The following is a 25,432-nucleotide window of genomic DNA, read 5'->3' as shown; positions in this document are numbered from 1 at the left end:
GTAATGTATAGTGTAGTTTGGTACTCACCCCTTGCTTCTACAATTTTTTGTAGGTTACTAGACTGAACCTCTGTGATATATTCTCTTCTTTTCTGAGGCTTCTTGGAGATCTGTGATATAGTTGTTTATCATCTCAGCAGACCTTCTTACTCTTGTTTATGATCTTGTTCTACTCTAGAAACAATATCACATGAGACTTGTATTTTCTTTTGATTCAATTGTAATACTTTATTGGCATGTACACGTGACAACCAGATTTTGTGGGTATTTTTGAGTTTATTATATACTTTTTATAGTTTATTGTAATGGTTGAGTTTTATGATGACTTGTCTTGGTAAGATAAAACGAGTGACAGCACATTTATTTTTAGATCTTCAAAAGATGGTATCAGAGTCCTAGGTTCATACGTATCACGTGTGTATAAGTTGAGTCTAAGTAGAGTCTGGAGAATCAATACAGAGACGTCCATACTTATCTTCGAGAGGCTCTAGTGACTTTTAGGAAAAATCTTCACTTTTTAATTCTCTATCGTGCGTCGTTGGTCCTATTTGATTCTTATCGCTTCACTTCATTCACTCTCACTTATAATGATGACTCGTGTGTAGTTCCTCACGTGAGCAATTGGTGTGTCGTAGATATGATGTTAGACCTAGTAATAAGGTGAAAGTGATAGACTTATGAAAATGATGTGTAGTTTAATTCGAAATGTTTAGTAATTTGAAGGGGTTGAGTTAGGTGATGACTCAATGATGCATTTTGAGGATATTTGATAATGATGTTGAACAAATGTTTGGGGGATTTTATTAACGTGGTTATTTCTTTTGGTTAGTTACCCAAATAGAGAGAATAGTACTTGTGTGGTATAGGTAATATCTGAAATGGCTTGATAATTGGAAGTGGTTTGATAATTGAAAGTGAGATAATGGACATTGTAACTTTGGAAACTATAAAGTTATCATAATATGAATGAGATGCATAGAAAATGATGAGGATAATGATGCACCAATAAAGGTTAGAATATCTACTATGCTTTTATAGATTGTGCGCATATCAAAGAAGGTCATGATACGACTACCACAATAGTATCAATGCTTGGTTAGAGTTATGAAGTGTGTTACTTTTGATATTGACCTTACTTATGAAAATAATACAAATAGCTTGGGCTAGATACAAAACTGATTTGGTAATATTGTACAGTAATTCGATGGGTAAAAATGTGTGACCTATTTGGATATGATTTTTTCAGTAGGTATGATATGTTCTAGTGCTGGATCTAATAAATTTTTGCAGTGTGATACTAGTGGTATACGGAAACGGATACATCGATTGTGAAGTGTGAATACTAAATACTTAAAGAGTTATCAATTGTATCACATGCTCATATAATGAGAATCGTTACTTATTCACATGTGAGAAATCAACTAGGTTGTTACTGCAGATGTTTAGGGTTAAGCAATATGTCTTAGAAAGATTTTAGTGGTAGATCTTTAGTACGGTATTAATGTGTTTAGGTTGTGAAGTATATCTTGAGGGTTTCAAATGAGTGGTGGTTTCATTGTAAGTTTCATAGAAGTGGATTGATATCAAAAATGAAAAGTTTGTGGGGAAATAAAATTTCCAACGAGTATTCGTGTGTGAAGGTAATTGAGAATTTTAGTAAAAAATACGTATGATTGGGTTAGTCCTTTAGATTTTGAATTGGTATAGTTGGGTTTGAGGTGTCATATTGATGACAATGTTGACTTTGTGATGATGAAAGGGCTAATAGAGGTAATAAGAGTTAGTGATGGATAGTTATTAGGATGCAACTATATGATAAAGATTGTTGGTTAAATGGATTTTTGAATTGTAATAACAACTTGCGAGTATCTAATGTTACATTTTGCTATATGTTGGTGAGTAGTGTGGTTGCAAGGAAAGTTTTAGGAGGTGTTGAAACACCGCTCGAATAGAATTTAAAGGAGCTAGATTCATAATAAAAAGAAATTAGTTGGATATAGTGTATTTTCTTAGAAAGATATGAGAGTAATAATATTTTTTATGATTGCAAGGGCTAAGGTAAGAATATTTCTTCTGATTGTAAGTTCTAAAAATGTATCTTTAGAAGAGTTGAGAATTGAGTTCAAAGATACATGATAATATTTCTTCTGATTGTAAGTTCTAAAAAGGTATCTTTAAAAGAGTTGAGAATTGAGTTCAAAGATACATGATTTCATCCGTTTTGCTTTGGTTATGATAATATATAGTGTCACACGATCATCAGATTGGTTATAAAGCACTGGATAAAACATGAGAAATGAGTGTACGGACGATCATCTCGAGTATGATGATTAGTTCTTTTGTGGTTTTGAGTTTGATAATGAGTATGGTAGGATTTCTTTATAAGGTAAATGGAGAGACAATCAATGATAAGCTAAGATACGTGAATTCATAAAAATCTTCAATGAATGATCTAATGTTGATAGATAAAGAGATTGAATTACATAGTTGGATTCAAAATTCAAGTTTTTCATGGTGAGTTTAGGTTTGTGGTAGTGTGTTTTGTCAAGGTATGGATTGGCAAGGTGAGAAATGATCAGTTGCATTGAGTTTAAAGCATTTGGAAGGACTTAAAATTTGAGTAGTAAATTTTGTACCTTTTGATTGTTATACCTAAGGGAGTTTTATGTAATGTTTTGATTTAGACTATAAGGTAGAAATATCATGGGTTGTTGGTCAAAGGATAAAATTGGTAAGCAAGTCAGCGAAAGGAAAAGAAAAGTCTGGTGTATCAAAGAGTTCAAGGTATTTAAAATTTGTGTCATAGGAAGAATTTAAGAGATGCGGAGGAATAAGACCTCTCATACAGACTCTTGGTTCGAAGTTAGTGGGTGTATGGTTTTTCATATATAAGTTCTCATCTGACTATGTTTGGGAAAACAGGTATAGACTTACTAAGGATTTATCAAGATTTTCTATGGAGATAAGGATTGATTTGAGTGAAAAACAGTTCCCAGTGTTAGATTATTTATTTTTTAGTGCGCTATATTGTTTAGATCATGGTAGGAGACTTATGGATACACAAAAGTATGGACCTACAGTTGTAAAGGGTTATTGAGGTTTTTGAGGAGATTGAAACTTCTATTTTTAGAAGACAACACGAACTGTTATGATGTGTTACATAAACATTTAATGGTGAGTAGAGGTTATGAACTCATAGTATACATAATTATTAGAGTGACCAAGGATTTCTTTGAGTTTTGACATGTGGTACATGATAGTATGAGAAGTAGTTGAAAAATGGTATGTGAAAGTTTGTGTGAAGTTGACATTGGGTGTGATTCAATTATTGTACCTCGATTGAAAAGTATTTAGATTTCGAATTGGTGCTATAAGTCTTAGGTGTGTCTCATATATGTTATGTAATGCTTAATTGGAAAGAGAAAGAGAACCGTATTTTGAATTTGTAGAGGGTACAATGTGTTTGATAAGGAGACTTTGATATTAGTAATAGTTAGAGAGTAAGGTAAATGGTTGATGTAGTTATGATGTTTGTTGGTATTAAGAAAGTTAGCTTCAATGGAGTACTTTGAGAATTATATGGGGTTTGATGAATCAAGTATTTGTAATATTGTGATTGGGATTAGATTGGTTGATTGTGGGTGGCTAAAAATCGAGAGATGAAGTTAGATGATTGAAATTTTATTTATATGGACACTATGGAAAGTGTATCTTGTTTTATTCGGCCATGCTATCGTATATTTTTATGTGACCAACTATTTCATACTGGACATGATTTAGAGTACAATTCACATTCTATTTTCGTGTGTGTTTTCACTACTATAATTGAATTTCTAGGGTTGGATCAAGTGTACCGACCCTGTGATTGTACTCTTGGAAGTGTGACATCCTTGGTTAGACTTTTTCAATTCAATTATGGAAGATTTGATGTTGTTTGGGATAGTTGAAGTATACTAGTGATTCTACACACACAACCTTACTTAACAGAATTCATAGAAGTTCTACCATAGATACTTACGGCTATCTGACAATTTAGTATACATCTAGTTATTGAGATCACGTTCCATATATGTGTGGTTGAATGTGGGGATTATAGAGTCTAGTTTTGTTGTTCTGAAGGGTTGTCTACAATTAGCTACTGATCTAGCATTTTTGATATTATTGTTAAAGGTTCTAAATTTTGAAAGGTATCGCTTTTGGGGTGTTCACTTAATCATTTTCTTCTTTGGAATAAATAAGTTTGATTCTTCCTTGATGACTAATCGATGTCTAAAGATCAAATTTTTATAACTTAACATTGTGAAAAGATTATGTTGTGAGAGGAGAATCTTGATAAGATCCGTGATTATTTGTGCATTATGAGTGTCTGGTGCTTGCTTGAGGCTCACTTTTGGTTTTAGTTAGTATAAGTTAGGAAGGTTATCTCGGTTATGTGAGAAAAGATTAAGCACGATGATTTTAGTATGATCTAGCATATTTTAATTGAGACTGAGTTCATGGGTTAGTTTGTTGCTTGATAATCAGTTATAGATCTTCAAAAAGTTTTGTTTGAAAGTTCAGCTCTTAGTAGTTGATTAGGAGAAGCTCACTTGGAGAGATGAAGACAGACTGGTAGGTCATAAGTTAGACTTTTGATAGTGCTGGTTATTCTTCCTTCACTTTCTTCTTTATGTTTGAGGACAAACATGATTTTTAGTGGTGGATAATGAAATGGCCCAAAAGGTCATTTTTGATTAGTTCGTGGAGTTGGTTTGGATAATTTTAATTATTTGATAATTATGGTTATTTAGTTGTAATATTTATTAAAAAATTATTTTTTGTTGGTAGGTGGTTAATGAATAAAGTCCATAATTTATTTAATATCCTAAGTTTAATTCATTCTTTAAAATAAGTGGTAGGATTTGTCACTTCTAATATATGATTAACTTAGAAAAGAAAAAAAAGCTCTGCGGCGGCCAACATTGAAATTGCACAATTCTCGTCTAGGTAAAAGTTCAATACATTAAAATGTGAATGTGTGAATTTTCATAGAGTATTAGATAATAATCTATTATTATTGATGTGTGAGGGAAGAGAAAACCATAACTAAAATTGCTAAGTGAAAAAACTTGTTGTCGTCGGTGATATTAGGTTCAAGACATTAATGGAAATCATTGGCTAATGATTGCTAATGTTTAGAGAATTCAATTACTTATTTTATATTATTTATGTATTATGTACATGTATATATGGAATAAATTTGGGTTATGTATCATATGTTGTAGTAAATTACTAAGCATATTTTTAGTTTCGGTTATAAAAGTTTTCTCATGGTTATCACCTTAAATTCAAGGTTTTGACGCATTAAGATAAGGACTTAAATAGTATGTGTATTGTATTATATGAATGCCAATGGACTTTCATATTTTGAGGAATTGATATTTAATTCTAGGCTTGAAATTGGGAAATATGCGTGTTGGTATATTCATTGACTTACGAACTTGATTATAATTTTGGGTGAGGTTTTGAGTAAAAGTTAATCACATAGTAATATGAGTGTTACTAGTTTTGAAATATTATAGTGGTCATTTATTTGAATAGATTGCTTTGAGATTAAAGTTCAACAAAAGGGGAAGGTTCAAGTTCTGGAGTGAATTTTTGATTGATTGAGGTAAGTAGATTTCTGAACCCTTGTTTAGTCTATGAAATTTGTGCATTTCCTTGTAATATGTATCTCGGAGTAATGAAAATTAGTGATGTGTTGACTTGTCTATGTTGAGCAATTCTAATGATATGGAAAAAAAGTAATAAAAAGGTAATGTGATAAATTGTTGCTGTGTGATATTGAGAATGGTCTGGAAGGCTTGTTGAATCATTCTGTTGTTGTGAATTGTGCATTATTATGAAAATGGTCATCTCCCCATTATTTATGTGAACATGTCATTTGCATTGTTCTGGTACATGGTTGTGACAAGTTTTATGTACATTTAGAAAGAATAAGAAATTAAAGAGGATGTACCGTTTCGAGGGACGTATCGCGCGCCTCGATGAATACGTATCGCGCGCCTCGATGAATACTATATTTTGAGGGATATATCGCGCGCCACGATGGTTACTATTACCGATAGTCGTATCGCGCGTCGCGATACTTATTATTATCGAGGGTAGTATTGCGTGCTGTGATGGATGCATAGATAAATATGTCCCCATGAGTCCCAGACTGAGAGACAGCGCATGAGTATCACTAGGTTAGACATGCATCACTATGCTTGACATTGCATTTAATTGCATTGCAAATTTTCATCATTGATGAACTTGATCTTGTGTGTTGTTGATATTACGAGTGCCTTTTTGTGGAAGTTGTGATTGATGAATAATGAGCTTGTTGTTGAGGATATGTAATTGTTAGAGTGTTATTGTTGAGGTGTATGATTTGTAAATTGTGAATTGTTAGATTGGACTAGTTTTATGCAGGTTGTAGTTGTGGAGATTGTGATTGATGAATATTGATCTTGTTGTAGAGAATATGTGATTGTTAGAATGTTGTTGTTGAGATGTGTTCTTGTAAATTTTGAAAGCTTGGATGGGCTTTATGCAGGTTTTAGTTGTGGAGGTTCGGTTGGGACTTAAGGAGTACCCATATTCGATCCCCTTAGCGTGTGCTTAGAGGTTTACTTGGTGAGTACCGTGTGGTTCGGTACTCACCTCTTGTATCTACAATTTTTTGTAAGTTACTAGCCCAAACCTCTATGGTATATTCTCTTCTTTTTCGAGGCTTCTTAGAGATTTGTGAGGTAGTTGGTTGTTATCTCAGTAGACCTTCTTACTCATGTTTATGATCTTGTTCTATTCTAGAAACAATATCATATGAGACTTATATTTTCTTCTGATTTATTTGTAATACTTTAGATGTTTGTACACGTGAAAACCAGATTTTTGGGGGTGTTTTTTGAGTTTATTATAAAATTTCAGCATTTTATTGCAATGGTTAAATTTTAGGCTGACTTGTCTTGATAGAGAAGGACATATTTTTCAAGCTACAGATATGGTGTGATGACTAAAATATTGCCGAGTCACTCAATGTTCTTTTGATAGACGAGAGAGAGAGTACCTCGCTTCACTCACATTTAATTCGACTGTTAAGAGATTTAAAAAATTGTTCAGCATGCGTATGAACTTATTCAAAAGATAATAAAACGGTATCGGCTGCTAAAGAATCACAAGAAAAAAATTATAAAGGGTGAGACCTTGTATATGAAGAACATAACTGGGGCGACAATCAATTAATCGTGTTCGGTACAGGTTCTACTTCCAATGTGAACCTACTAAAAAAGTTGTGTTTTTTGCTGGGAAATGACTTGGTCAAGATATCGTGGGCTTATATGATGGATGTTTTGCGATTGAAGCATGATTATGAGTATGGTATGACCCTTTATATAAAGTTGAAGCATACATTCTTGCATACTCTGAATATATTAACGTTGTCCCTTTCGAGATGAAATCGAGTGTGTCAAAAGAATTTCTAAACATGAAGATTCTTCCACCCCAATGTCGATACTAAGCTTGGAAGGAAGAAAAGAAAATGTGTCAAGGGTGTTGGTGACATTTGAAGAGCAAGAGGAGGAACAAATGTTTATTTTTCAAGAAATCTGAATACAAGGAAATTACATGTATGAACTACATTAATTCTTAGATAGGTTTGCCTAACTTCGTTTTGTAATCAACTACTGTTTATTTTTGACCTCAACATGTTGGTCAATTTAATGTCCGTTATTATCAAAATTATTCATGATCTAGTATAGATCAATCAAATGATGACATACACTTGTACATTATCTATGAATGTTTATTATTTAATTCACTCGTTCTGTATAAAGGTGTGTATTATTAATATGAAAATTCATGATATTTGCAATGCAATGATTTTAACGCATACATTAGAATGCAACTGTCCTCAAACTATATTTTTTTCCACTAAAATTGTGAAGGATATCATGCATGCTATTTTTAATGATCCAAATTCAATAATGCATAATAAATTATCTTATGTATAACTAAACCAAAATAGATTTGACTTGTATATATGTGAGACATATAAACATGGGCATGTGTCACTAAGATGTCTCTTAGGTACCACACGTGTATATCACGTTCTAACCATGAGACTGGTACTATGTATAAAGAATGATATTTATTTTAATTGATAATTGTTCAAATGGTATTTAAATATCCTAGTTAAAGTGTTAACGTAAGTTTTGTTGTCAAGTTTAAAAAACTTAATGTGTTTTTTAATGAAATTGTGACACCTCTAAAATGACTTAGGTAAATTAGACTATAAAATGGTTGTCATGAAGGTATAAGATCCTAAAATATTTTATAATGTGGTAATGAGTTAGTGTCTAATGTTTTAGGTGAATTGGAAGTAAAACGTCAAGGGGAGACCAAGACGTTCGACGACTAAGTCACCTATGTGCCTCATATTGTTTTTATGTGTCTAAGTGTGTTTCATAAGCTTATGAGGTCCTTATATGAGTTATAATAGTTTTTAAATTCAGTGTTACAAGTTTCATGAAGTTTGAAGGTCAAACGTCCATGACGTTCTAAAGTTTTGCCTTGAAACGACCTTGTGTGTCTTAGCATGTTTCGTTGAGTTTTACGTATACCTTTTAGATTAAATTGATATGGGAGGTCCTAAACTCTTATACGATCATATTCAGGTTGGAAACATTCGGATAAAAGTCCCCAAGGACCAACCAAGGGTCCTTGAGGAAAGACCCTCTCCTTGAGCCAAGGCTGTCTTGGACCAGCCCCAAAAGACTGAGGCAAACAACGGCTCATTGGCCACTCGACGCCCCATTGTTGGTGGCATTGGTCAAGACTTACACTATGGAGCTCAATCTCCCAATGTCTAGTCTCTGAACCCAGCGACGGACAGCCAGGACCGTATGATTGTGGACCAATGGCCCGTCGATGGGCAGTCGTCTGTGAGGGCTGTCAACTGCGCAGGTTCATTGTAAATCAAGGGGTGAATTGGTAAATTCACCCCATGTACAAATAAGAGTTTGGGCAGTTACTTAAGGTTATTTTTGGTATTTTAAACATCTATATAAGTCCTAAATACGTAGATGAATTCATTCTTCAAAATCGCAACCCAAATTCTCTAAGAAATTGTCTAAGAGTTTGGGCAGTTACTTAAGGGTATTTTGGGAAGTTACATGTTAAGTAATTTGAAAGTATGTGTTCTTCTATTGATATTAGATGAGCATGTTAGACTATGAATATGTCCTTATGTGTGTAGTCTTAGAGTTGATGTATGATTGTTCCTACTTAGATATAATAGTCTGTAATGGTTATATTTATGATGTTAAAGAAGTGTATAGTATTACTTAAATATGGTAATGGTTATTTGTATGTTCTTCTAGTATGATATGTCATATGTGATAAAGTGAAGTTTTGGTATGTCTTGTGTGGTAGACTTATGTCCCTTACTTGATCCATGTATGAATCTGAATATGAGATGACTTGACATAGGATGCTAAAGCCTCTTAGTCTTGTATATATTAATGACATGAGACCTTGAATGATGCTAAGAAGGTCCTTTATGTGAAACCTTGAACCTAATGGAAAGGTTATGAACCTTGAAGTAGGAAGTCGTAATTTATCCTTCTTGTAATGAATGATGGACTTAAGGTTGGGTTGGTGGAACGGAATCATTACGCTATCTTCGTCGCCATTGTAAAGCAGCCCCCCAGGGGACCTCTTTGGTAGGGTGAATTTTATTGGATTATGAACTAAATAGGGAACCCCTTCATATGATCCTTTAATATAAATTACTCTATGAGAACAAAGGCTAGCACCGAGTGAGTATGGTAAGGCAAGTAGCTCTAGTTAAATGATGAGGCTAGAGTGCAAAGTAAACCATTCATATTCCTTAACCATGTGCCTACATGGGATGTGTCTGAGTTCTACCATTGGCAAGTAGAACACCCTCCATCGGAGTAGATTATCACTCCGGATTCCATGCTTTGCTACCATGGTCTTTGTTGGTTCTTGCCTATTCTCATCATATGAGATACCTACTAGTATTTGAGAAGATATATGAAGTTAAGGTGGTTGTATGAGACGCTATCTAGACATTGCACAATAGGCTTTGAAGATGTTAGTGAAAGTCCCTAGGTCTTCTCAAAGACATTACTTAAATGTCCTCTATGTGATGAATGTCTCTTAATAAAGTAAGGAAGTATTGAATTATGATTAGCAGCATGTAAAAGAATGAATACCTAATCTAGAGTAAATCTAAGGATTTCCTAGTTAAAGTGTGAAGGGGGCATAAAGGATGATCTCTTAATGTCTTAGCTAGGGAAGTCTTCAGAATGACTCTAGTTAGGAATGTTGAGTTATTAAGTAGGCATGATCTAATTTTAGGAAGTCTTAAGGATTATTTAGGTAATATTGAAGAGGGTGTATGGGCGTTCTCTCCTAGAATTACTTGAGTAAGTCTTTTGATATCCTTGGTAAGAAGAATGTCATATTATACATGTTTATGTGGTTATGTTTTTTGGGGTCTTGTAAGTGTATATGTCTCATTATAAGTAGTACCAAGTATCATTTAGGCATGATAAGAGAGGAAGTATAGGCGATATCTCTTTGTATTACTTAAGTGAGTCTTAGGATAGCTTTTATTGATAAGGATCCATGTTAAATTGGATTTACTTTAAGGCTTAGGTATTTCACCGTAACGTGGGATTAATTCACTGTAACAGCAATATGGTTCACTATAATGCCTTTAAAATGTGAAGAAACGTTTATGTGTTTTCTTATGTACTTATAAGGTGTTAAATGTTGTTCTTATGCTTTTAATATGATGTTTTAATCAAAATAGCATATTTATATTAAATGTATTTTATCATGACTTTTATGCATTAAGTCATACTTAGTACATGTGTTTGTACTAATTCATATTTTATCGATCTCTAAAGTGATTCATAGGTGAAGGTGCTATTGGAGGAGAAGGCTTGGATTATAGGATCGTTCAAGCAAGTTGAAGTATGTCCTCACTTGACTCGAGGGCATAGATGTCTTTAGAATTTCTTTTATTAAAGTATTTTAATAGACTTACTAGTATTGTATTTGGATTGTATGGACGTTTCCCAAGTATATTTCGAGTGTAAGGTTTGATGACATGAAACTTAGTTCCTTTGATTTTATATGAAAGATATTCTGAAAGACTATTAGAATGTTTGTGAAAAGTTTTAATTCTGCACTACTTTTCATATATGTATATGCGATGAATGATGCGAAAGGGCTTGTTGAGACCTCCGAGAGGTCAAGTACGTCGGTTGCATTCCGAGAGTGCCATATCTTCTAGGGTATGCTCTCGGGATGTGGCAAGCTTGGTTTCAGAGCATAGGTTATGAAAGTAGTCTTAGGAATCAAAAAGTCTCATCAAGTCACATCTAGTAGAGTACTGTTCATTGGTGGGAGTCATGACACACCCATGAACGAGAGGCTATAGGATGATAGCGTTTCCATTCCTTTCTACTCCTATGTCATGCTGTAGAGTAAAATTATATGAGTGTTCTTTTCTATGGTTTTCCTTATGTTTATAGGAGATGACTTCTATAAGGATGGCTGCTAGAATGTGGCAAGAGGAAGGAGTGCATGAGGAAGTTCCTCATGGAAATGAGGTTTGGGTGGTTCCCCCGGACATGACTAATGGGGAGATTAGAGAGGCTCTAATTGCACTAGCCTAAGTAATAAAAACTCATTCGAATAGGGGTGTTGAGCCTAGAGTGGATAATCTAGAGGGTACCATGACCTCTAGATTGGGAGACTTTGTGAGGATGAATCCTCCTATCTTTCTTGGTTCTAAGGTGGGAGAGAATCCTCAAGAGTTCCTAGATGGTGTGTACAAGGTGTTGAGTACTATGGGGGTGACTTCTAGAGAGAAGACGGAGTTAGTTTTGTATCAATTGAGGGAGGTTGCTCAAGTGTGGTACACTTAATGGACAAATAATAGGCTGGTTGAGTCGGGTCCTATAGAGTCGGAGGAGTTCAAGAGGGATTTCTTAGCAAAGTACTTTCTCCATATGAGGAGGAAGGTGAAGGTTGGGGAATTCATTGACCTTAGTCAAGGCAAGGGGGATGTTGAAGAGTCCAAACTTAGGAAGAGCATAAGGACTTTGAAGAAGGGTAAAATTAATAAGCAAGGTCACCCTATGTTTAAGAAGAGAACCCCAAATCAATATGGAACTATGCTTCAAAGGAGAAGCTTGGGATAGGTAGGGGTTCTCAAATTATTAAGGCTACTTGTTCTACTTGTGGGAAGAGTCACATGGGAAATGTCTAGCCGGTATCAGTGGATACTTAGATTGTGGTAAGGATGGACACAAAGTGAGGGTCCTACTAGAGATGGTAAGCAAGTAGCTCCTAATGTTTCGAAAGATTATGCTCCAAAGAAGAAGCTTTTCTATGCACTCCTGTGTAGAGAAGCAAATCCGGATGAGGGTGATGCTGATGATGGTAGGTTCTAGTATTCTCCTTTGTTTATGAGTTCCTTCTAAGTGGGGGAGTATGGTTAGTAGAAGATCTAGATGATCATTGTTGCATTGTGTTTAGGGGTCTTGTTTGCATTGAATTTCTTTGATTCCTTGCATTGTTCATTCTATGAAGTTATGACTATGTTGTGAAATGTGTTTATATGGTTTAACCTTGCATATTAGCATGTTTCTATCATCAATTGCATACAAGATGCATTTTTTAAAATTTTGACATAATTCACTGTAAGGATGCCAGTTCACTATAAGATTTTGCAAAAATTTAATAATTCATTCTTTGGTTGAAAATTGTTGTAATATGGTTAGAACTGATGTATATGAGCATGATAAAGAATATAAAAGGAGTTTTTGCTATTTGGAATGAAGGATGTGAGTTTTATGGCATGATGAGTTATAGAATTTCTTCTAGTTTCTTGTTGTGTTGTGAGTATCTTGATTATGTGAAATTGATGCTTCTTCTAGATATCTGTATTGTATAAGAAGTTATTTGGTATGGTTATTAGCCATTAGTTGAATCTCTTCTCTTGGAAGTGTTCGAAGAGTGGCAAGTGGAAGTGTTCAGAGAGTGACAAGTGTCATTCGAGGACGAAAGTTGTCCAAGTGGGGAGATTGTGACACCTCTAAAATGAATTAGGTGAACTAGAGAATAACATGGTTTTCATGAAGGTCTAAGGTCCTAAAATGATTTATAATATGGTAATGAGGCAGTGTCTAAAGTATTAGGTGAATTGGAAGTGAAACGTCAATAGACGACCAAGACGTTCGACGACTAAGTCATATATGTGCCTCATATGTGTTTTAATGTGCCTAAGTGTATTTCATTAGCTTATGAAGTCCTTATATGAGTTATAATACTGTTTAAAGTCAGTGTATCAGGTTTCATGAAGTTTGGAGGTCAAATGTCCAAGAACGTCTATGACGTTCGAAAGGTTTGCCTTGAAACGACCTTGTGTGTCTTAGCATGTTTCGTCAAGTTTTACGTGTTCTTTTTAGATTAAATTTATATGGGAGGTCCTAAACTCGTATATGATCATATTTGGGTTGGAAATGTTCGGGCAAAAGTCCCTAAGGAACAACCAAGGGTCCTTGAATAAGGTTCCTTTCCTTGAGCCAAGGATGTCTTGGACAAGCCCCAAACGACTGAGGCAAACGACGGCTCATTGGCCATTCGAAGCACCGTCGTTGGTGGCCGTTGGTCATGACTTATCCTAGGGAGAAAAATCTCCCAATGTATAGTCTCTGAACCCATCGATGGACAGCCAGGACGGTCCGTTTGTGGACCAACGGCCCGTCGATGGGCAATCATCTGTGAGGGCTGTAAACTACGCAGGTTCACTGTAAGTCAAGAGGTGAATTGGTAAATTCACCCTACGTCCAAATAAGAGTTTGGGTGGTTAGTTAAGGGTAATTTGTGTGTTTTAAACATCTATATAAGTCCTTAATACGTAGATGAATTCATTCTTTAAAATCAAAACCCAAATTCTCTAAGAAATTCTCTATAACTGCATTGAAGCCAAAACTCAAGGAAGAGCTTGGATTGGATATATGAGTGTTTATTCTTCATCAATTTCTTGGTCTAACATCAATGAAGTATGATTTTTGATCCTTGAAACTCTATTCATCAAGGAGCCCAAAATTCAAAGAGATCTCTAAAGTTTTCTAAAGATGAACTTGTCCAATTTTATGATGTATCCATGGGTTCTTGAATTAAAGGTTTTGAATCATTATATATTGATTAATTGATGTTAGTTAGATGGTTTTAATATAATTGACCTATGAATCGATGTAATTCATGAACCTAGATTTTGACTACGTTGTGGTTGACTTGATATTGTCTTAATGCTTATGAATTCTAGTGTAGTTATCTATAGACTATTGAATGGTGTAATAATTGTATTCAATTAATGTATAGTCTGTCTTAAATTTATAAATCTATATTGAATTGACCTAGATTCATTGAGTATTATGTTTTTTGTATTAAATTGATGATCATGACCATGGGTAAGGGCCTACTGGTATTGAATTGTATGATTTAGCCAAGGATTGAAGTGGAGAGATTAGATTTGTGGTACGCTGACCTAATTCTCTTTATTTTATGTAATGTAGCTCTTGAATTATGTTGTGATTGGTAGGTCCACTTATGGTGGCGGTGCTATATGAATGATGTGGCCTTGTCGGCGTTACTTTATGTATTATGAAGATCATGGCATTGTCGGCGCTACTTGAAGTGTTATAATAATTTGTGTAGTTGATTATGTAAAGTATAATCATATCTACCTATCATGTTAAGTAATGTGAAAGTATGTGTTCTTCTATTGATATTAGATGATCATGTTAGACTATGACTATGTCTTTATGTGTGGTCTTAAAGTTGATGTATGATTATTCCTACTTGGCTATATGAGTCTATGATGTTTATATTGATGATGTTATAGTAGTGTATAGTATGACTTAAAGATGATAATGGTTATTCCTATGTGCTTCTAGTATGATATGTTATATATGATAAAGTGAAGTCTTGGTATGTCTTGTGTGGTAGACTTGTGTCCCTTACTTAATACATGTATGAATCTGAATATGAGATGACTTGACATAGGATGTTAAAGCCTCTTAGTCTTGTATGTATTAATGACATGAGACCTTGAATGATGCTAAGAAGGTCCTTTATGTGAAACCTTGAAACTAATGGTAAGGTTATGAACCTTGAAGTCGGAAGTCGTAATTTATCCTTCTTGTAATGAATGATGGACTTAAGGTTGGGTTGCTGGAACGGAATCATATCATTCTTTAGGAAAATCATTACTCTATCTTCGTCGCCATTATAAAGCAGCCCCCACGGGACCTCTTTGGTATGGTGAATGTTATTGGATTATGAACTAAATAGGGAACCCCTTCGTATGATCCTTTAATATAAATTACTCTATGAGAACAAAGGCTAGCACCGAGTGAGTATGGTAAGGCAAGTAGCTCTAGTTAAATGATGAGGCTAGAGTGCAAAGTAAACCCTTCATATTCCTTAACCATGTGCCTACATGGGATGTGTCCAAGTTCTACCATTGGCAAGTAGAACACCCTTCATGAGAGTAGATTATCACTCCGGATTCCATGCTTTGCTACCATGGTCTATGTCGGTTCTTGCCTATTCTCATCATATGAGATACCTACTAGTATTTGAGAAGTTATATGAAGTTAAGGTGGTGGTATGAGACGCTATATAGACATTACACAATAGGCTTTGAAGATATTAGTGAAAGCCCCTAGGTCTTCTCAAAGACCATTACTTAAATGTCCTTTATGTGATGAATGTCTCTTAATGAAGTAAGGAAGTATTGAATTATGATTAGAAGCATGTAAAAGAATGAATACCTAATCTAGAGTAAATCTAAGGATTTCCTAGTTAAAGTGTGAAGGGGGCATAAAGGATGATCTCTTAATGTCTTAGCTAGGGAAGTCTTCAGAATGACTCTAGTTAGGAATGTTGAGTTATTAAGTAGGCATGATCTAATTTTAGAAAGTCTTAAGGATTATTTAGGTAATCTTGAAGAGGGTGTGTGGTCATTCTCTCCTAGAATTACTTGAGTAAGTCTTTTGATATCCTTGGTAAGGAGAATGTCATATTATACATGTTTATGTTGTTATGTTTTTTGGGGTCTTGTAAGTGTATATGTCTCATTATAAGTATTACCGAGTATCATTTAGGCATGATAAGAGAGGATGTATAGGCGATCTCTCTTTGTATTACTTAAGTGAGTCTTAGGATAGCTTTTATTGAGAAGGATGCATGTTATTATTTTATTTAAATAATATTGAATTCACGATATTGGTATTTATTAAATATAGATAATTATTTTAATAAATATCGACATTTCGTGATCGATAAATTAATTATTCTAAAAAATACTGACATCCCGTGATCAGTAAATTAATTACTTCTCTTAAAGAAAAGGATAATATCAAAACCCTAACTCAAATGTAACTCTCTCATATCCACCCCCTTCACCCACCTCTCTCTCTTTCCCTCATCTCTTCTCCCCTCGCCCCACTTTCCTCTTCTCCTCCTCCGAACGGATCACCGGCGAGCAGCAGCCCAACGACTCCTCTCTCTCCCTCTCGTCTTCCTCTTCTCCTCTTCCCTCGACCCCTCTCTCTTTCCCCCTCATCTCTTCTTTCTTCCTCTATTCCCCTCCCGTCTCTTCTCCACAGCGAACTCCGGCGAGGATCAACAGCCAGCCATCGGCGAGCATTCGGCAGCAGCAGCAGTAGCCACAACTCCGGCAGAACCCCAGGCGGCCAGCAGCTCCAACCAATGACAGCAAGTCAACAACTCGGCTAGAGAGCGATAGCAACAACACCAACTGCTCAAGCTGAGGCTCAAATGCCTGTGATTTCGTACCAAACGGATCAGTCCAGGTTTGTTTTCCCTTTTTATTATTACCTCATAATTTTCTTAATGATTTTCATAAGTTATCAACAGTTTGTTACCCCTTTTTTATTATTACCTCATAATTTTTTGTATTGATGTTCATCAGTCTTTAGGACCACCTAAAGGAACTAGTTTTCTGACTTTTGGAGTTGCTACTTTCTGCTTGCGTTTTTGTATGCACATCTCCCTTAAAAGATTTTTATTGAAGTGCTTGAAGTGTTATTAGAATCTCTAGTTGAAAACATATTTCCAATTTTGTTTATTGAAGTGATTGAAGTACTATTATTATGGTAGAGTTGTAATATTTTTGTTGTTAGTAAATGGTTCTATCATAAAGAAAAAGTCATACATCCTCGTGTTTGGGATAAATTAGTAGTTTGGTGGGAATTCATACTTGAGTTGAGCTATTGATGTTAGTGAATCAAATCGAACTATTTTGAAATAAAAATACAAATGACTTAAGAGTATGACTTAATGCCCTACTTGATCTTCTTGTATGTAACATGTGCGTGTAAGTAAGTTCAAACTCTATTTTTCTAGTGTTAACTTTTTTACCTATTTTCGTGCTAGGCAACTCAGGAAGCTCAACATATAATAAAGTTGATACAACATTATATTGCTTCTTTCATCAAAGTTGGAGATAACTTAATCGATTTTCTTGCAAGATCGATTTGTGTCCATCTAGTGTTGACACTTAGCTTTAAATTTAGATATAATATATTTTTAAGCATAAGTACCAACACTAGTTGATCCTATTGATGACTAAATTGATTCTCTTGCAAGACCGGTTTGTGTCCATCTAGAGTTGACACTTGCTTTAAATTTACATATAATATATTTGTTAGGCATAAGTACCAGCACTAGTTGATTCTATTGATGACAAAATCGATTTTCTTGCAAGATTGATCTGTGTCCATCTAGTGTTGACACTTAGCTTTAAATTTAGAAATAATATATTTGTTAAGGATAAGTATCAACACTAGTTGATCCTATTGATGACTAAATCAATTTTCTTGCAAGATCATTTGTGTCCATCTAGTGTTGACACTTAGCGTAAATTTAGATATAATATACTTGTTAAGCATAAGTACCAACACTAGTTGATCATATTGATGACAAAATTGATTTTCTTGCAAGATCCATTTGTGTCCATCTAGTGTTGGTGAATATAGTGTTAGAAGTAAGTTAAAACTGAACTAATTAGACTTAGAAAGTTGTTAAGTATTTCAAATAAGTTAATGTGATTTAGTTGATGAATATAGTGTTTTACTTAAGTTAAAACTTAACTAATTAGACTTAGAAAGCCTTTAAGTTCTCCAAATACTTAATGTGATTTAGTTGTTCAATATAGTGTTAGAAGTAAGTTAAACCCAAACTGATTAGCCTTAGAAAGTCTTTAAGTTCTCCAAATACTTAATGTGATTTAGTTGGTGAATATAGTGTTAAAAGTAAGTTAAAACTTAACTCATTAGACGTATAAAGTTGTTAAGTTTTCCAAAAAAAGTAATGTGATTTCGTTGGTGAATAGTGTTAGAAGTAAGTTAAAACTTGACTAATTAGACTTAGAAAGTCTTTAAGTTCTCCAAATACTTAATTTGATTTAGTTGGTGAATATAGTGTTAGAAGTAAGTTAAAACTTAACTAATTAGACTTAGAAAGTTGTTAAGTTTTTCAAACAAGTAATGTGATTTCGTTGGTGAATAGCGTTAGAAGTAAGTTAAAATTTAACTAATTAGACTTAGAAAAATTGATAAGTTCTTCAAATAAATTAATGTGATTTGATTGGTGAATATAGTGTTTGAATTAAGTTAAAACTTAACTAATTAGACTTAGAAAGTCTTTAAGTTCTTCAAATAAGTTTATGTGATTTAGTTGATGAATATAGTGTTTTAGTTAAGTTAAAACTTAACTAATTAGACTTAGAAAGTTGTTAAGTTTTCCAAACAAGTAATGTGATTTCAATGGTGAATAGTACGTATTTGAAGTTTAGACTTAGAAAAATTGTGAAGTTATTCAAATAATTAATGTGATTTAGTTGAATTAAGTTAAAACTTAACTAATTAGACTTAGAAAGTCTTTAAGTTCTCCAAATAAGTTAATGTGATTATGTTGATTAATATAGTGTTTTAGTTAAGTTAAAACTTAACTAATTAACCTTAGAAAGTCTTTAAGTTCTCCAAATACTTAATGTAATTTAGTTGGTGAATATAGTGTTAGAAGTAAGTTAAAACTTAACTAATTAGACTTAGAAAATCTTTATGTTCATACATCAAAAAGTCATGCATCGCGGAAAATGTCATGCATCACGAGAAGATATTCATGCATCGTGGAAAGTCATGCATCGCGAGAAGATATTCATGTATCGCAGAAAGTCTTGAATCACGAGAAGATATCAATGCATCCCGGAAAGCCATGCATCGCGAGAAGATATTCATGCATCGCGTGAAGCCATGCATCGCGAGAAGATAGTCATGTATTGCAAGAGGAAATTCATGCATCGTGAAAAATCATGTACCGCGAGAAGATATTCATGTATTGGGGGAAAATGTCATGCATCGCGGGAAGATATTCATGTATCGTGTAAAATTCATGCATTGCAAGCGAAGGAATTCACAAGAAGGAATTCACACATCCCGGATAAAAAGTCATACTTAGCAAGAGAAAAGAAGTCATGCATTGCAAGAGATAATTCATGCATTGCGGGAAAAATGTCATGCATTGTGGGAAAAAGATCATGTATCACGAAAAATAATATTCATGTATTGCGGAAAAGGAGCTATGCATTGCAAGAGAAGATATACATGCATTGCAAGAGAAGATATACATGCATTGCAAGAGAAGGAATTCATGCATCGCAAAATATCATGCATCGCGAGAAGATATTCATGCATCGGGAAAAGAAGTCATCGTAGCAAGAGAAAGAGTTTCATGCATTGCATAAAAGATTCATGCATTGCGAGAGAAAGAAATTGTGCATCCCAAGGGAAATATTTACCAATCATAAGAAGATTGATATCAACTTCACCATTTTTCTTTGCAAAAGCGACATCAAAAGAACCCTAAAAACGACATGAGCAACAACATCAAAGGAACTGTCGACGCACTGCATCAGCTTTATTCATTTTGACATCAAATGAAGAGTACATTGAAGATTATATTGCAAACATAAGCCATAAGCTTTATTTTCGTTATGTCAAACCGATCGAGTTAACGTCAAATGTTGAAGGAGACCAACTAAGTCAACACAATAAAAGACACTATCTCCCGTTTGAATTGCATTTTTATGTTAATGAGTTCATCTCACTCTTTGTCTAAAGCATCCGGAAGTATGAATTCTCCAAAATATACCACAGGTGCGGACGACATCAAAAAGGATGCAGCGCAACGTGGAACAATTTCTTAGCAGCAAACTGGGACATAGTCCAAAGAGGAATGTCAAACTCTATAGACGCGAGCAGAGGAGCGACTTCACCATAATTAAACCATACCCCTATCAGAAGGCATGTTGGTTTTTCTTCAGATCTGTTGGTTTTAGTTTCGCATTCAAAAATTTTGGTACCTACCGGAAGCAACTTTCCAATCGAAATGACATACACCAAAAGCTTTGTCATTTGTCTTGAACCAAAGGTTATCTAGCATAATAGATTTCCTTTTCAACAGATCGATTTGAACTACCCGTAGCCTGATCCTAAGGTTTAAGGATATGTAGGCGGGTAAACACGATTGTATTCCAACATTCGCTCTTAAGTTTTATTCTCGAGCATTTCGATCCCTTCATAATTCGGTATTGAGATGACGTTTGAATTACTTCAAAATTGTGCATTAAATCAAACATATCAACTACAAGTGGCCTGAATTCGCATATAGCCTGAGATATGTAGGAAACTCATTCCAGGGTTTGACCATAATTCTTGAGTCCGTATCAAATCTTTTTTCCAAAGATGAATATGTGGTCGGTCAAAATGGATTTGGCCAACTTCATTTTCCTCGAATTTCTTGCATCAATTCAAGTAAAATAAGGGATAGTTGTTGACACCCAATTTTGGACCTCCACAATATAAATTAAACATCGAGTCTCTTAAATTCCAAACAAGGTAAAATAATTATATTTATAAAACTCAAAATATTTTTCTTAAATCAACTTTTTAGTGGCTCTAGTCGATTTTATAATTTTTGAGTGACATATATTTTTTAAATTTTACATAATTAGTTTATTTTATAAATACTTGAAAATCATCATCAAAAATAATAATAATAATAATAATAATAATGTATATTTCTTTCTAGTTAAGTATTTGATTGATTAACTTAGTTATCTAATACTTTATATTCTAATTTACTTAGTTTATATTCGAAGCTAACTATTTTATTTCGTTACAATTGAGAAGCTCGTTGACTAACTATATTGACTCATCTTACTTGTTTATTGATCGAGTTTGTCAAACAAGTTTTATTTGTTAATTCCAAATACTCCATGTCCAGCTCACTTCCCCAGCCTCTCCTAATTTGCAACATTTCCAAAGGACAAGAAACCCAAGTTGAAACAATCTTTCCAGGACCACTCTTCCAATTCCATGACTAACCCATTTCCTTTTCCCTTTCTAACTCCGAATATTAGCCCGACTCCTTTTATTTGACCCAGCCACCTCTTTCCCGTCCCATTCAGTCGAACCAGCCCAATTTTCTTTTGCCCCGGCCCATTTTTACTTCACCTTTCCCTTTTCACCCTCAGGAAGAGACCACATTATCATAAACCTTCAAAAAAAACACCAAGTGCAGTAGCGACCGCTCCAAACGCGTGGACAACAATGCAAAAATTAATCCAGCAATCCCTATCGTTCTTTTTATGGTGATACACGGCGTGAGCCACAATAGCCCATCCTTCTCTTTGCTCATGAGACCCAGCATGATTTTGTTGTTGCCTCTCTTCCCGTCCCTCTCCATCGTACAACGGCAACAGCAAAAAACAACCAAGCAAGGAACACATTTTTGTCCTTGATGGCGTGAGATGGAGACACGCATGACACCAAGGACGATCGATTTCATCTCAACCGTCCGCCCCCTTTCCCTTTCAGGAACAAGGTCAAAAATTTCAAAATTGAAAGATGAGCCTTTTCTCATTCAGATTTTAGTCCGTTTCCCCCCAACTTTTCCAACCCTAACTTTCCCCCACTATATAATCACTTTTCTTTCACTGTAGGAGGGGGGATTTTTTTTTAGTTGAAAATTTGGAGGTTGAGAATCTTTCTTTCCGAAACAAAATATATGCAGAGAGTATCAAAAGAAGTAGGAAACTACGTATTAAGCTTTGGAGCATAGTTAATCCTTATCGAAGTTTTCTCCGTTCCACTTCGTATCGGAATTTTAGCAAAAGTTTTGTTGTCCGTTTTCGGTATTCGGTGGTGGCGAAGCCTCCAAGCTCGCTCTCATCCCAGTTCGGCTTCCCAAAAAAGGTAATGTCTACCCCTTTATTTGCTTCTCATTTTGACTCCGAGCAAAATGTTGTGTTGAATCTGTCTATGTCGGATTTTTCTATGTTTTCATTTCTGCTTATTTTGAATACGAATATTGTGGCTCATTGTCTTCACTGGTGGGTTTTTAAGTGGACTGTAGTGTTATTCTTTGTTCTTTTTAATTAGAGGTATAAATCAGTTTGTCTTTTTTTAAAAAAATTTATAGATCTACATGTGGTTTCGAATCCCATGATTTTCTCGCCTCGACTCTCCTGCCTCTCATATGTTGATGTTTGGAGTAATTAATTCATTTTGTTTTCCTCTAAAAGTCGATTGAGCCTTTGTCTCGCTTGTCGAAATAGTTAGAATTTCTACTGGTTATATTGGAAATGAGTCGATTGTGTTGTTCATCATTTTCTTTTGTTTCCCTTTTTTGTTGTAGATTGCTAGCAAAGTTTAGTTTGATCTCATATAATTCATCCCGGTGTTTCTTGAATGTTTGAGGGTATCCACATTTGTTTGGTTTGCTATTCATACTATTATATTTCAATAACTCTCCTATCCCTTTTTGCCGAAATACAAAAAATATTGGCCTAAGTCATATCCAGCTACTCAAAGTTGTCCGCATAATTCATTTAGGCACCTCAACTAATCATTTTGCCAGTTGAACACTTTATTTGTTCAAAAGTCATTCCTATTAGACACAAAATGCTGACATGGCAAAAAACATGTAATTCACTCTCCTTGAGCGCGTTAATTTATTAAAAATAATATTTTTCTTTTTTTTCCTCTTAATTTATACCCCTAAGTTAATTTTTTTTAAAAAAATTAACAAAAAAGAAGAAGAACAGTTGTCTTCTTCTTCTTCCCTATTTTTCTTCTTCCCTATTTCTATCAACCCACCCCACCCCAACCCCCATACCCATACACCAGTGGTTATCTTCTTCCCCCATCATTCTAATGATTTCAAAATTCTTAGTATCAGTGGTTATCTTCTTCCCTCACCATTCTAATGGTTTCAAAATTCTTAGCATTTTGTTTCATTTATAAATTTTTCGAAGAGATTCTTTTCTCCATCTTTCTCTACCTAAAAAACGAGATGAAGTAAAAAATTATAATTAAAAAAAGGCTGATGAAAAAAAAATTGTCGGGTTAAAGATGGAACTGTACAGGGAGGGGAGGGTAGCCATTAATGGAGTTAGAGGAAATGTATGTTTTGTTCCCGTTGAAGGCAGGGAAGTTTAGGTTTTACTTTTTTTTTTCATTTTTTTTACTTTAAAATAATTTTTATTTTTTTTCTTTATAATATAATGTTTAAATAATTTTTTTGGATTAAAAAATAACACATGTCATTATTTGATTGGTCAAATTGACATGTCAGCGCGAGTGTATTTCACACATCCTCTATTTTTTGTTTATTCTCGAAAAAATGTTCAAATGGTTCAAATTCAGAATGGTTGAAGTGTTCAATAGGTAATACGTCTAGTTGAGGTGTCTAAATGAATAATCGGGACAAGTTTGAGTGGCCTCATATGACTTTGGCCAAAAATATTTACTCTAATTTTAGCTTAATGTTTATTTTAGCTATCCGCTTAATGTCATTGCTTGCATCGTCTTTATTTGCTAAAACTGCTGAAAATTTCTTTAAAGTAGGGGTTTCTTTATGTCCTTAGACAAACATCCTAATTATTATTTCTCATCCAAGTCATGTGAATCGTTTTTTGGAAGCTACGCTTGCGACTTGGTATTTTGTTTAGTGTTTAGAAGCTATTTTTTTCATGTCAAAAATATTTAATTCGAACAGTAGAAGAGATTGAATTTATTTTGGTGTTGTCTGCTAGTTAGGATTTAGAAATCGAAAGATGCTGCATTTCTTCTATATTTTGGATAGCATGTTTCCAGTTCAGCAGAATGCTTTAGAATCTTTTTTTTCTAAATTTTTAAACTCTAATACACATTTGTATATGCACATGCTTTGTTATTTTTTTTTGTGATTTGTTATTTATTGCTGCCCGCCAAGTTATTTCATTGTGTACTTCCTAAGACGGTTTGATTTTTTTTGTTTTTTGGGGGAGGGGGATAAGGGTTTTTCTTGCATCTTGGTTTTTGGGAGTGCCTAGATAACTTGTAATTCTTAAATTAAATCAGGTTTTGATTATTTTCTGTATCTCGAGTATTAATTTTGTTTTCGTTTGTCGTTGCATGACCTCCTCTCGAGTCCATTAGGATTCTATTTTCACTCCTTGCATTTTCTTGTTGAGCCACAAAGGTTCAAACTATGCCTTTTCGAGTCAACTAGTCATCTATTTGACGAACAGGTTTCGGAGTCGAAATTCGGAGTAGATTGGAGATTTGAAGGAAGATCGGACCAAAGGGGCCATTTTATTTTTAAACATTGTATCTTGTTATTTTTGGGCCTAAGCCCTTATCTTTTGTCATTATTATTTGGAAAAATTAGCACTCTAGTCAAAATCAATAACTTAATTAGTAAAAAACTCACTACTTTAAAAATATTAGTTAAAGTGTCAAAAATGTCATTATTTTGAAAAAAAATATGTATCCTAATTAAACCCCTATTTCATCTCCTAAAAAATAATTTATTTACATTTCTATGTATATCTGTAGTGTACTTTTCCCAAGTTATTTTAATTTTAAAAAAATCAAAATCTGCAAATTTTTCCCATATTTATCCCATAAGTAAAAAAAAATAAAATTCTCTATCCATATTTTCATGTTCATATTCCTATTCAACCTTCAAATTCTTTTTCTATTCAACTCCAATTTTTTTATTTTCTACCAAAATGTTTTTTTTATCTTCAAAAAATGGATTCACACAAATTCCTCTAATTTAGGTATTTTCATCGTTATCTTTTTCTTCTTTTTTTATTTTCTGATTTTATTGTTGTTCAAATCATTGGTGAAAGTAGGATTCTTCTTGTTTAGAACTATAAAACACTCTTCAAAGAATGATTCTAAGAGACACTATTCATCTTAATAAAACGGTTTTTAGTGATTTTCCA

At 34.1% G+C, this 25,432-nt stretch overlaps 1 long non-coding RNA gene across 1 annotated transcript; it reads left to right on the top strand.

Annotated features, from left to right (window-relative positions):
- Positions 1-21,696: 21,696 nt before the first annotated feature.
- On the top strand, positions 21,697-25,432 carry LOC107003301. The gene is made up of 2 exons (XR_001454633.2): positions 21,697-22,412; positions 24,639-25,432. It is a non-coding gene; the product is annotated as an uncharacterized LOC107003301 (long non-coding RNA).

Source organism: Solanum pennellii, chromosome 11 (assembly GCF_001406875.1).
Source record: "Solanum pennellii chromosome 11, SPENNV200".
Classification (NCBI taxonomy): Eukaryota; Viridiplantae; Streptophyta; class Magnoliopsida; order Solanales; family Solanaceae; genus Solanum; species Solanum pennellii.
The sequence above is the reverse complement of the archived record's forward strand: the minus strand, read 5'-3'. Positions and strand labels throughout refer to the sequence as shown.